Source organism: Helianthus annuus, chromosome 12 (genome assembly GCF_002127325.2).
Source record: "Helianthus annuus cultivar XRQ/B chromosome 12, HanXRQr2.0-SUNRISE, whole genome shotgun sequence".
Classification (NCBI taxonomy): domain Eukaryota; kingdom Viridiplantae; phylum Streptophyta; class Magnoliopsida; order Asterales; family Asteraceae; genus Helianthus; species Helianthus annuus.
In genome coordinates this window covers 10,569,976-10,585,076 of record NC_035444.2, presented here as the reverse complement: position 1 = coordinate 10,585,076, position 15,101 = coordinate 10,569,976, and the positions used below count along the sequence as shown (strand labels likewise).

The 15,101-nt window shown below is 37.2% G+C and overlaps 1 long non-coding RNA gene across 1 annotated transcript; it reads left to right on the top strand.

The window, feature by feature from the left end:
* Positions 1 to 7,151: 7,151 nt before the first annotated feature.
* LOC110878850 lies at positions 7,152 to 8,912 on the top strand. Its single transcript, XR_002558252.2, has 3 exons — positions 7,152 to 7,411; positions 8,177 to 8,294; positions 8,775 to 8,912. It is a non-coding gene; the product is annotated as an uncharacterized LOC110878850 (long non-coding RNA).
* The last annotated feature ends 6,189 nt before the right edge of the window (positions 8,913 to 15,101 follow it).

Genomic DNA, 15,101 nt, shown 5'->3' with positions numbered 1-15,101 from the left:
AGGTTTCTAATATGTAGTATTTATTAGTTTAGGTGTTTATTAATATCATTCATCCTGATGAATTATTGCTGGTGTAATCTAATAAAAAGTAAAAAAATGATGAATCCATTGCCATTGCTGTAAGTTTCCGTTACAAAGTTTCGGTTTTTTTGATATTAGTTTTCTTTCATAATTAAAAAATTAAACTAGTTATTTTACTTCAATTTTTTTGAACGTATGGCGTGTCAACCACGTCAACCACCGTGACACCAGGCGCTGTGGCCAAGGTCGACTACTCGACCGCCGCCAGCCCCTTAACTCTCCCAGATGCGCGGAAAACCGACCTCCACCTGCCCGAAGGCACGACAGTGGAATAATCGGTAAAACCTCGCCTTCCATCCAAGACGAACCGGCACCAACCGTATTCGTCATTCACCTGGATGCCGCATAAAATAATGGGAAAGAGTGGGAGTCGAACCTGGTCACAAGGAACACCAAGTTTTTTCCCCCAACCACTCCACCACTACCTCATTGGCAATTAAACTGACATTTTTAACGTTAATTACGATTACAAACCAATCATGTTACAAATTTACAAAGAGTTGAGATTAAATGGGTAATTTCTGTATAAACATACCAACAACAGTATACCACATAATAGTCGATGTAATTATTTCTCTATAAACGTCCATTCCCTTATTTTCACTTATGTTCGTGTTGCAAACATAAACAATAAAAGAACACCCACGCCGTTCGTTAAACAAACAATTTTTAAACAGAAAACTATAAGAATCGCATAATATAGTGTCCTATTAACCCGAATTACATACTCCATCCCAGCTATATAAAACACTGTAAAATAAAATTAATGGGTTAATTCCAAGTTTACAACTAATTAAGTTTATATCCTTTCCATGTAATCCAAGAATGGAATATAAAAAAGTGTATATATGTAGTGGCGGGCCCAGGAATTTTTCCATGAGGGTGCGGAATATTTTTAAAAATTTTAGGCCCCTAGGTATATGAGTAAAAAAATCGGTTCGTATCGGGTCGGGTCGGGTCATGTAAAACAAACAAACATCAAACTAAATTTATATAATCATTAAAAACATGTCAAACCTTGTAACAAACATAATTAAAACGTCGACGCCCTACGGGTTTTCATTTTTTGAAATCTATCCAAAACATCATCTAAAACTAATTTCTTAAACAATTCTTTCTCTATATAACATAAGTTAATCGCTCCATAACATAATGTTTGGATTTTAATTTTAATTTTCAACTATTCAAGCCCTAGAAATCATAACGTGAGTTGTAAGAGCATTCACATCCAACCCTTTAAAATTTGTAAGTGGAGTTTTTATAATGTAAAGAGTATAAAAAGTGGTTGTGAGTGGAGGAGAAAGAAAATGTTACTGTTCATCTGTATATTTGAGAGGACACTGTTCACCCCCTATAATTTTTTAATATATTTTGAAAGTGACTGTGAGTGGAGGAGAGAGAAAATGTAATGATAAAGAGATAAAAAATATTATTTAATTGAAAAAGAGAGAGAAGATGTAGTGTTTTTTAATGTAATGTAGAGTGAAAATTTGATGGAGTGGATGTCAATGCTCTAATCACCCTAAAAATATATAAACAACATAGTCACCCTAAAAATCATCTAAACAACCATAAACAACGTCAAAACACACAAAATTTCAAACTTATTTTACAACTTTATTACCCTTTTTTCTCCTATAATATCAACCAAAATCATCAAAATAACAAAGAAACTTACCCGTGTTCAGATTCCGGTTAGATTTGGTGCCAAACGACGGTGGTATGGTGGCTGATAACGGTGGTCACCGGCTGTTGGACTGTTGTCGCTGGGTGATGTTGTTCGTTGGCAGTGCAGGGACGCAAGAGAGAGGGAGAGAGAGAGCGGGAGAGAATTTCTAAAGGTTTTGGGCTTTAATTATTTTATTATAGTTTGAAATATTGTTGGGTTTGGTTAATGGGCTAAGACTTAGTGGGCTAGCTAGTTAGGAATTATAAGTGGGTAAAGGAATGAGTATTTGGGTTTAGTTAGTTAGGTATTAAAAGTTATATAATTTAGATAGTATTATTTTTTTTTAAATAAGAGTTTACTAAAAAAATTTAAAATATAAATTGATAACACTTTTTACCTAAGGGGTGCGGACGAAAAATGTTAAGGGTGCGGTCGAAAAATTCCAAGGGGTGCTGACGAAAAATTCTAAGGGGTGCGGACGGGATTTTCGACGGAAACTTAGCACTATTTTTTTCCCCGGGCGTGCGCCCGCCCACCTTAGAGTGGGCTTAGGTCCGCCCCTAATATATGCATGCATGTTGCATGCTGAGGAAGGAAGGAATCAAAGAGTGGGGTTAATGATAGATTCATGCCTTACGTATAACCGAAGATATTCCACTTTTCTTTCCTTTATAAATGGTGCATTAATTAGTGTGTTTGTAATATTGAACTTGTTTATTGATCTGAGAAGGAAATTAATTTGATGGATTCTTCAATTGGTATGTATCTCTCTTTTATTTTATCTATGCTTACACTATTAGAAAAATTGCTCCTATTCCTATCAAAATTTCCTACGAATGAAAATGCCGACACTTTTCCTACGAAACTCTTACGTATAAGAAAGGGTCTTAGTTTTGTGACAAAAAAGCGACAAAAAAGTGACAGGTGGATTTGTGTAGGAGAAGTGTCGGAAAATTCCGACAGATTTCCGACGAAATTCGTTTTCATTTTAACCATTAGTCGGAAATTCATAGGAATCGGTGTGCGTGAGAAAAGTGTCAGTTTTCTTTCCTTTATAATCGGTGTTTGTAAATTGGTATATTGAACTTGCTTATCGATTTGAGAAGGAAATTAATTTGATGGATTCTTCAATTGGTATGTATCTCTCTTTTATTATATATATATATATATATATATATATATATATATATATATATATATGCTTACTTTTGGTGCTCATTTGTCGATAAGGGGGAGTTTGCTTTAGTTGTTATTTTTGTATTAAAAATAAAACTATGATTTTGTTCAATATATATATATGTGCACGCATGTAAAAGCGTATCTAATAGATCTGTTGGGATTACTTATTACCCGTCGGATTTGTGTGCTTCTCTTGAGTATGAAGGAATCTCTATCTATAATTTTAGATGATTGAAATTGCCCACTTTTATTATAAGCACATACTAAAAAACAACTCGATGTTGTTCTACGTGCACGTATTATGTCGATTTTGGATAATTAAATGGACATCACCTACTAACATTGATGCCCCTAAACCCATACAAAATATTATAATTAGTCTCACGTTCAAATAGATGTCTCTTAAGCATTATAATTAGTCTCACATCCAAATAAATGTCTCTTAAGCTTTATAATTAGTCTCACGTCCAAATAGATGTCTCTTTGGGAGGTTGCAATGTAATTTTTAATCACAAGTAGATGTGTGTGTCTGTGTATAGGGTGGGGGTTCTAGAGTGAACAGTAGTGTATTTGTGAACTGAGTGAACAAATCCTGGCCATTGATTTACATCATCAAATCGTAAAATACACTCGTGTATTTTTCCATTGATTTACACTTGTGTAATGATAATCAAGGGCTAGAATTAGTTCATCGTATTTAGGTAAAATAAACTTTTTATTTCATCCTAACCCGTATTATAATTACTATGACAACTCTATAAGCAAGACATTTTAACAACCAACACATGTTTTGTTAAGTTTTTTTTAATGAAAGTTTATTGTAAGAAATAGATTTTTACATAAAACTAAATAATCTATTCATTAGAAATGGTACTACAGTAATCAAATCTAAAAAAATAATAACAAAACAAACAAAATTATATACGGATTTATTACTTTTGAATTGGGCCACATCTATAATTTTTAAAAGCCCACTCGCTGCACTCACCGGAGAGAAATATGATCATCAGTTGGTCACCTTACCTACCTTCTTGGCTTCTTCTCTTCTGTTTTTCTAATCGAATAGTGATTTTGTGTAACATAAATATGTTATTGATGTAGCTGCTATGGACCCGCTCCGTGCCTTTCGTCACAAGCATCCACTCTACCTTGTGCATTTGCCGCAGCAGTTGCATCACAAAAATGAAAATGCGGACGATGAGGATGAGGATGAGGATGAAATTGAAGATGAAGTTGAATTTGTGGAGGAAGACTGTCAATGCAACCTTTGTAAGGAACACATCTGGTCATTTCATATATGCTACTACTCCAGCAAGACTTGTAACTACTCATTGCACAAATTCTGTGCAGAGCTACACCGAAAGCTACAAAATCACCCGTTACATCCTGGCCCTGATCTTTTTTTATTCAAGTGATGATGATGAGTTTAAGTGTAATGCCTGCAATCTTTTGCAGAAGAATATCCCTCAGTATTATTGTCGTACCTGCTACGACTTTCGAATGGATATAATTTGTGCTACTTTGTTTGAGCGGAAGCAGAAGATAAACCACCATAGTTACCCTCACCAACTGGATCGAATGCCCTGGCCCATAGTATCAGGTTGTGTAGCTTGTGGTAACAAACATGAAGGGGTCTTCTTTCACTGTACCACTTGTCCTAGGTTTTTAATCAACCTGGAATGTGCTTTGCTGCCTACCAAATTACTTATACAAAATCATACTGATGGGAGTTTCACTCATTCTCATCCACTTACTCTTGCCTATTCCTTACCATATTCGGAATGGGAAGCTAAATACTATCCCGAATGTAGAGTGTAGAAGATTATGGTTCAATGCGTGCCCCTTTCTCATTGATCAAATCATATAAATACACAATACAATCCCAATATTATGGGAAGAGATAATTACAATAATATCCTAAAATACATAATTGATAATATATTCCATTACACCCCCGCAGTCGAAACGAGAGGTGGCCGGATGTTGAGACTGGAGCGAAAGTCTTCAAATAAGATACGTGGCAAGCCTTTGGTGAAGATATCTGCAATTTGAAACCTCGTGGGAGTGTGTAAAATTCGAACCGTGCCGCGCTGAACATGCTCACGAACAAAATGTATATCCAACTCAATGTGCTTGGTGCGCTGGTGCTGTACCGGGTTACAAGACAAATAAATGGCACTGATGTTATCACAATAGATAAGAGTAGCTGACTTGACAGGGCGGCGAAGCTCGAGAAGAAGATTTCGGATCCAACAGACCTCCGCAACCACATTTGCAACTGCCCGATATTCTGCCTCTGCACTTGAACGGGAGATGGTAGATTGACGTTTAGAAGACCAAGATAACAGATTGGGCCCCATGTATACACAGTAACCGGAGGTGGAGCGAAGAGTGTCTGGGCAGCCTGCCCAATCTGCATCGGTGTATGCCCGTAAAGAAAAATCCGCAGAGGCCGAAAGTGTTAAGCCATGATCTGCAGTCCCCTTAATGTAGCGGATAATACGTTTTAGTGCATGCCAATGGTCAGTTTTAGGGTCATGCATGTGCATACATATCTGTTGAACGGCATAACTAATGTCGGGTCTGGTGAACGTAAGATACTGGAGAGCACCAGCTAGACTCCGGTAAAGAGTAGGATCGTTAAACGGTGGGCTGGCCGCGGCACTGAGCTTCGGGTTCGTATCCACCGGAGTGGCAACTGGGTTACACGTGGCCATGCCAGCGCGAGAAACTATATCCAAAGCATAGGATTGTTGAGACAAAAACATTTTGTCAGCATGCCGGGAAACTTGAATGCCTAAGAAGTAGGTGAGAGGCCCAAGATCTTTCATAGCAAATTCAGCCGCGAGGCTAGTAATAAGATGCGAGCGAAGGGTGTCAGATGAACTGGTGAGAATAATGTCATCCACATAAATTAGTAGGTAGGCAACGTCACCCCCGTGATGATATGAAAATAGCGAGTTATCACACCCGCTTTGGATGAACCCAATAGAGAGAACAAAGTCTGTGAATCGTTGATACCACGCCCGAGGAGCTTGCTTAAGCCCGTATAGCGACTTCTTAAGAAGGCATACATGATCTGGATAATCCCGGTGCCGGAAACCCATAGGTTGGTACATGTAAACGGTTTCGGACAAGTGACCGTGTAAAAAAGCATTTGTGATGTCCAGTTGATGGATGGACCATGACTGTGAGAGCGCCAATGTTAAGACCGTGCGAATAGTTGCGGGTTTAACAACTGGACGAAAGGTTTCACCGCAATCCAAAGCTACCTCTTGAGTGCGACCATCACATACCAAACGGGCCTTGTATCGTTCCAAAGCATCATCCGACCTGTATTTGTGGCGAAAAAGCCACATACTACGAATCACCTGCATGTTAGCCTGCCTCGGGACAAGTTCCCAAGTCTTGTTTTTAATTAAAGCATTAAACTCGTTAGTCATAGCATTATACCATTCCGGTTTGGACAGGGCTTCAAGTGGTGTTTTTGGTATGGGAGAAATTGTGGAGGTGGAAAGGTTAAAGTGTAACATCCGTCAAAATGGATTCCCAAAATCTGACCCGTTTTGAAATTCGTATTATAACTCTTTGAAACCTCGGAATTTTTCGCGAATAAATAACGGTTGAAGAGATTAATTATTTTTTTTTAAAATTTAATCAATTCATTAATGTTTATTTAGTTGTGTAATTAAATAATTTATCTAAATTTTTTAAAAGTGTGTACATATATATATATATATATATATATATATATATATATATATATATATATATATATATATATGTACGTATGTATATATATACAATGAAAATAAAAATAATCTAATTAAACTTAGTTAGATTGTTAAATATTTCAAGTTTCTTGTAATAAGGTTAGGAGGGCTAGTTAAATTGCACTACAAAGTTTGGGGTTCTTTATGACAATTAAGAAAAAAAATTTTAAATTCCCTTTTCATCCTTTTGTTTTAAAACCATTGCCGCCCACAAACAGGAACAGCAAACTGTCATGTTTCCATATTTTCTTGATTGAAGGTTTTTTTTAACTTCGGGATTTATTCCTTAATTCCGCGTTTTGCCTTGTTGCCTTTTATCGATGATTGCTGACTTATCATTCATGATTGAACTTGCCATATATATATAAATCATGAACGTAGACTCTTTATCATACATATACAACCAATCATCATATTATTGCCATAACTCACGAAACGTATGATGGCTATTTAAACGACACCCACCTCCTTCGTTCTTATCCTTCCCTCACGAAGCACACTTGCTTATTCGTCGTAGTCAGAGAACGTCTCACGTCACCGGAGATCGAAGCCCGCCGGAGACGAAGACGGCGTCGGGGTTCCAACCGGAGAGTCCCGAAGTCGCTAGTGGAACCGAACCACAGCTCACCGGAGACTCGGAGAAGACAGACGGGACACACGTCGTCACCGGAGAAATAGCCGCGACCGCCCGAGTCACCACACGTATTCGGTATACCCCCCTTCCTATTTTCCTTATTGCCTCGTTTGGTCCACTATTAAGATATTAATATTTTAGATATTATAAACTTTCAAACAAAACTTAAACAAAAGAAAGGTTCTTTACAACCCTTCAGTACGTTGGTCCTTTCTTTAGAGTTTTATTTGATTAGTTTGTAATTATTCATAAATAAAAACCTTTATATTAACAACCCTTTTCTCTATTTAATTTTCATAACCCCTCTTTAATTATAATTAAGTTTTAAAAGAGGTCCTACATTTTAGTCATACAACAAACAAATTACATAGGCATTTTTTCCTTAACAGTGAACTTTTTCTTTTATTTGTCTATGTTCTTTTCTATCTAATATCTAATTAAAACCATAAGTTAGCAAATTATTTAATATACTGTCGCTTTTGATCATTTTGGAAACAACCCAACTAATGTATTAACAACAGGTTCTCAATAAAAATAATTATATAAATTAAATCAACAGTTTCTTTTTATTTGAAATTCATTTTTTTCTTGTTTTGTGAAACCTATAAATCCAAAATACAGGAAGTAAGCATGTTATACTAGTTTCTATTATTATTATTATTATTATTATTATTATTATTATTATTATTATTATCCTTTTTTTTAAACTGTAAAATTAATTAATTAACAAATTATTTTAATTCCACATAACATTTATGAAAAAATAAATAAATTATAATTAATCAATTCGTAAACCCTAACTTGTAAATATCAATTTGATCGTGTTATTCTAATATCTAGGATAAACACTCTCGTTTCGCTCGTTCCTTTGGATTTCTAAATCTCTTGCGCTCTCTTGCAAATCTTTTGGATAATCTCAATCTCTTCTCACTTTCCAAGAGACGCAACGCAATCAAAGGTGAGTATACATGACCCATTTTCGTTTTACACTTTTGGGTGCAATATGTATTCTATATCAAACAACACAATCACGTTAAACATTTTATGCACACTCTATCCTTACTCTATGTGATACATTTTAATCATGTTGGACATGTTATGCTATTGTAAACACTCATGACTATGTGTTCATTAACTTTGCAAGCCTCCCCTAACAATGGTAGCGCTATAGGTTGAGAAACGCCCCTCTCGTTATATTAACGAGTATTGTTAGGTTAAACTATGTTAAAACCACCCTGTAGACTTTGGGTTGGACACTTTAATTGCGTTAAACTTTGGTTTGGACACGTAGAGTAACATCGTTTCGAGTATACTGTTAACATGGTATTGTATTCACATTTGGATATGAGCAACATTTTAAACACGTACTATGCTATGTATGAAAACTTGTATACTCGCCAACATGCTTTTGTTGACTTTATTTTAATACATATTGCAGGATGATTTATCAAGATATAAGAAAGCAAGCTAGGACGGCCTAGAAACTCATTTTAGAAATAAACTATTGTCTGAATTTATATTTGGATGTTTGAAACTTTGTATTATCCTTTAGAATCTAATAAAATGATTTAATTTATATTGTCACATTTAGTGTTATGTTGTTTTGAGCAATTTGTTCGTCTCATCCCGATGTTTCCGCCATCGGTTGGGGTGTGACATAAAGATATGTTTGGGTTTAGTAATGCCAGACATGGAACGAATCTGTATGGTGCGGGTGGGGGGTGGGGGCGGTGGTGCGGGAATGGGACTGGGCTGGATGGGTGATAAGGGTGGTGTGTCAGGGGAGGTAACAGGTGGAGTGGGTTGGGCCGGTGAAGTGTGAGTGGTCGAAGGGATGGGTTTGGTGTTGGGCCGAGGGAATGGGTGTTTGGGCGGATTGGTGGGCTGATGTAGGAGTTTGGTGTTGGGTTGAAGGGGTAGGTGGTGAGGAGGAGGTTCCGTGTTGGGCTGGGTGGTGGGTTTGGGCTGGCGTAAAGTTGGGCTAGTCATTGGTGGAGGGGGCGAGTGATGAGGGGGCAGGTAACAGTAGGCTCGGGTGGATGGGGTCGTCCAAAAAGGTGTAATTGTGGAGCTTAGGTGTGGGTTTGTTAGCAAAGGGGAATATTGTTTCATCGAATAGGACATGTCGGTTAATTGTGATTTTATGGGTTTTGAGGTCAAGGCACTTGTAACCCCTATGGTTGGGTGGATAACCAATGAAAGCACAAGGGGCGAAGCGGAATTCCAGTTTGTGAATTGTGGTGTGGGGTATTAGTGGGTAACACATGCAACCAAATACACGTAGGTGGTCATAGGTGGGTAGGCATTTATAAAGGCGTTGGGTGGGTGTTTGAAATTGGTGTAATTTGGTGGGTATGATATTGAGTAGGTAGGTGGCAGTTTCAAGGGCATGTGGCCAGTATGTATTTGGCATGTACGAGTGGGCCAGGAGTGTGCGAATAAGGTTGTTTATGGTGCGAATTTTCCGCTCCGCTTTTCCGTTTTGAGAGGAAGTGTGTGGGCAGGAAAAGCGAAAGTGCATTCCATTTTGGTTACAAAAGGTGTGAAATTGATTATTAGCTTATTCACGGCCATTGTCACATTGTAGTTGTTTTATTTTAGCACCAAATTGTGTTTGAATGAAGGTGGTAAATTTAATGAACATGGAAAAGGCATCAGATTTATGGGCAATGGGGTATGTCCATAGGAAATTGGTGTAATCATCTAAAAAAAACACATAGTATCGATGTCCCCCATTACTAATAACTGGAGAGGTCCAAACATCACTGTGCACAATATCAAAAGGCATAAAGGTAGTAGTAATAAAAGTAGCAAAAGGAAGGCGAGTATGTTTGCCAAAAATACAAGAAGAACAAACTTCATTGTCTAAAACACTATATTTAATAAATTTTGAAGTTTTCAAAGATCGCAAAATAGCTGGTCCAGGGTGGCCAAGCCGTTGGTGCCATATGTCTTGGGAAAGAGCTGCAAAGGTAGAAGCGGTGGTAAGGTTGGTAATGTTGGACGGGCTGGGAGTGTAGAGATCCCCCGAGCTATTGCACCGTAGGATAGGTTTATTGGTCTGGAGGTCCTTCACAGTAAAACCATAAGGGTCAAATTCTATGGATAATTGGTTGTCAGTCGTAAAACAACGAACATATATTAGATTTTTCTCAAGGTTAGGTGCATAGAAGACATTTTTAAGTTTGAAAGGTGGAAAGGGTGGGGGTAAAGTAATGTCACCCTGTCTGAGTACTAGAATGGTTTTACCATCACCAACAATAATGTTTCGAATAATGCTAGAATTAAAAATAGACGAAAATTTGTCATATTGAGGAGACATTGTACCTGTGGCGCCCGTGTCCATGGTCGAAGACGAGTCATTGTTATGTAGTGCCAAGTTGTATAGGGCTTGTGCGATATCCGTAGGCGAATACCCGGTGCTGTACGAGTGAGCCGGGTTGCCTGGGCCGCTGCCAGTGGAGTTGGGCCTTGGGCCGAGAATGCCTTGGGCTGGACTTGGTCCACTGTGTTGCTGAGATTGGGCCGAGGGGTATGGACAAGGTGGCACAGGAGCCCATTGATTCCAAGGAGTAGTTGGGCTGGCCCACGATGAGTTCCAGGAGTGGTAGTGGGGGCCGCTGTTGTTGAACCGTCCTCGGCCAAAGGAGCCGCGTCCACGGCCGCGTCCCCGGTTGCGGTCATAGTTTTCATGGCGGGATCGATCACGGTTTTCGGTGGTGGCGCGGTTGGCGGGATCGATCACGGTATTCAGTTAACCTATTATATTTTTTTCTTTCAATCTAATCTACTCTCTGACTTCTATTACTTCTATTCTATTTTGTCGACTTGTTTTGAATCAATTTCTAATACTTTGCTAAGCTGATGCATCCTGATAAGAAATGAAAACGAATAACAGTTATTAAAATATTGTGAAAATATATGATAACTTAGAATATTAGTTTGATAACAGTTGTGGAACAAAAACTCTTCTAACATGTTGGAACATAAATGGTTTAATATTATATGATTTTTGATGCTTTCTAATGCCTTTTTGTGAAATCAAATTAACACAAAATCAACCTGACGGCAATAACCTATAAACACATGATAAAATCAACACGAATGAATAGTTGATTCCGACCACATGAAATCTTGAATCACACAGAATCAAACCAAACAATTGAATACTGATCAAATACAATCTCGAACAATACAATACATAGTCAAACCACACAAAACGAACAATACGGAATCGTTATAGTTTTTTGAGAGAATTTTTTTGTGAGAGATTATAAGTGTGGGTTTTATGTGACAGTTTGTACACACTTTCAATCAATAGAAAACAGGTTCATTTACGAATTGTTGTTCTACGTATGTTCAAACATTCGTGTGTTGGATTCCGCACATCATACGTGTGCGTGACTTAGAGAATTGGGTCCGTGTAAGTGCATAGGGACCTACAGAGTAAAATGCTCGGATGGTCGTTGATGGTAAAGATAACACTGCCATTTAATGGTCCATCATATTAGATAATGACCACTCTAGTCTAGCCATGTTAGCATACATCATGCCATGATGGAGCTAGCTGTATGTACCATAATTTGTTGTTGATCAATTTATGAAACATCCTTTGTGTGATTGAAACCTACCTCAACATACCAAGATGACAATCGATCAGTCACGATCATCTTACGTTAAATGTTAAGATCTTTAGCGATCTTATTGCCTATTTTTAGTCGAACAAGCTTTCGATAAAAAGATTCTCTTGTCACAAGTTTACAAACACGCGTGTAACTAGGGATGAGCTCGGTACCAACCGATACCGGTACCGAAAATCCTCAAAAGTGGGTACCGGTACCGAATATACCCGGTTCGGTACGGTTTGGTACCGGTACCGGTTCGGTACCGGTATGGTACCGGTATTTGAGGGTAAAAACCGGTAAATACCGGTACCGAACCGGTACCGAAAATGTTAAAAGTCGGTACCGAATCGGTACCGAAAAGGTACCAGGTTCGGTAAATTCGGTGCCGGTACCGGGTCTATTTTGCTCATCCCTACGTGTAACATTATGCTTAGAAGCCACATTGTATCGCGTAGGTCAAAATAAAGCCAATGGTTACAATCTCTATATGGCACATTCAAAGCTATGTTGGGGTGCCGGGAAACGTTATATGCAGGTTCGGATTACAATCCCAAGTGACACCAGAGGAAGTCCATTTAACCACGTTATATAACTCTTTTAACATCTATATAACTCTATTTCTCCTAAAAAATCATATAAAACCAGTGTTGTAAAAATTGCGACTAGGAGGCGATTAATAGCTAGTTGGCCAGTAGTAACTGAGTAATTTTTCGTTAACCCAGTCCATTAATCGCTAGTCGGGCCTAGTCGCTCAGCAAAAATCGGCGATTCCAGACAGATTTCGGCAAAAAACCTTTATATTCCGGTCAAAACCTCTAAATTCCGGCCAGTTTCCAACCAAACTATGTGAATTTCAACAATTAATCTTGTATACTTACAATATTTACCGATAAAAATTACCTAAAACTGAAAATTACATATAAAAAACCCGATCCGATTAATCCTGATTAATCCCGAGTAGTCGCTAGTCCCACCTCACCGGCCGACTAGCGAGTTCTCCAACCTTGCATAAAACAACAAAATAACATAAATAAATGAAGGTACATCTTTAAGTTTCGGATTATGGTTAGTTTGGTGGCCGGAATTTGTTTTTTTTTTCAGCGAGAAGATGGCTGTTGTTACCATCGCTGGGCGCTGATCGTTGGGGTAGTGGGGCTGGCGGATCACATTTATTTTACTTCAAAAATAATTTGGTTAGGTTAATTCATATATGGCCTTGGTTTACAAGCTTACAATGGATTCTTTATTGCCTTTGTGTGGGCTAAATTGTTTAGTGAAACTGATAGGGTTAATAATAATTTGTTAAGCAAAAGTGGGTTAAAATCAGTGTTTACAGTTTTTATTTTATTTTTTTGATTTTATAAATTAATAAGATTTTTTTTTCTAAAGGGACGGTTGAAAATTTTCAAGGAGTACAGCCGAGATTTTACACGAAAATTAACACTAATTTTTTTCAAAGAGTATGCTCGTCCATCCACCCACACCAAAGGGTGGGTCCGTCCCTACTCTATACACATTATTATCTAACGTTTAAGGAAAATTGGTATTTAATAAACCAACCTTTAACCAGTTGGAAAATAATAATCCAACCTTCAAAATTGGTAAATAATAATCCCACCTATAAACATGATGGTACTCAATGAACTTCCGTTAATTTTTTTTAACTGAAGTTAGTTTTTATGTTTTATTTATTACACAAACAGTCCCTGTAGCATCTACTATTTGGGTGGTGAAGCCAATTGGTGAATGCCATGTGGCATCTACTATCTTTTTTTCTTTGATTTTCTAGCCACCGACATGTATCTATATTAGAGTGTTCACATGGGAGCCTCCATGTTCATTTATATAAAACACATTTTTCTCTAGATTTTATTAATTTTTAAAAAATATTTCACATCCAACTCTCAATCTCTGTCTGATTCTTACTCACAAACACCTTTTTATTATTATTTTTTCCTCTTTTCTACACACTCACAAAAAAGATATAGAGGGTTGAATATGAACCTATAAATATAAAATATTGAGGTGCACTTACTTTCTTTATATTTTTCTCTACTATAGAGATTCCAATATGGCGGTGTTTTTGTTGTTTCCGTTATTCTTTTCTCTGTATTATTCAACACATACAAACCCCACGAGGGGTAATAGTACATGCCCCCAATTGGTTGAAATGTGCGGCAGCCTTAATAGTGTCAGGCAGCTGCCTGACACTCCCCTATTTGCCCAATAAATTTATGATTTTATCCCGGCCTAAAATTACGATTTTGCTATCAATATAAAATTATGTTTTTACCCTCACTTAAAAATAAATTTGCGCTTTTGCTCCCAGCTAAAATTTTGATTTTGCCCTCGGTTAAAAATTAAGATTTTGCTCCGTTTAAATTTACACTTTTGCCATTAGGTTTTTTCCTTAAAATTACGATTTTTTCATCAGTTAAAAATTATGTTTTTACCCCTCACTTAAAAATAAATGTACGCTTTTGCTCTCAGCTAAAAATTTCAATTTTGTCCTCGGTTACAAATTACGATTTTGCCCCATTTAAATTTACAGTTTTGCCATTAGTTTTTATCCTCACAGCCAAATTTGCCGTCAACCTAAATTTACTTTTTTCCGTCTTTTTTGTTTGTTTTCCTGGTTAAATTACAAATTTGCATATAGTGTAAAATTCCAATCATGCCGGCAGCTGTCTGGCACTCCCCCATTGGTCCTTTTAATTTACGATTTCATCCCTAAATTAAAATTATGATGTCGCCCTCAGTTCAAAATTACGCTTTTCTCATCGTCTTAGTTTTTTTTTTTTTTTTTTTTTTTTTTTTTTTTTTTTTTGCAAAACTATAAAAGTTTTTGTTTTAATTGGTTGACTCCATTTAATTTTTTTTTCATGTCAAGGAGCTGCCAAACACTCGCTCATTAGTCCTGAAAAATTACAGTTTTGCCCTGAGCCAAAAATTACGGTCTTATCATCGTTGTAGTTTTTTTCTTAGCAAAATTATAGTAGTGTTTTTTTAATTGATTGAGAATTATTCGGCTATCGCCCCGCAACACGAGCGGGGTATCAACTAGTCTATATAACATTTAGGAAGTTTCAAGAACAGTGGTTTTTTTGGTTTTTTGTTTTTTTTTTTTACTTTTTTCCTCT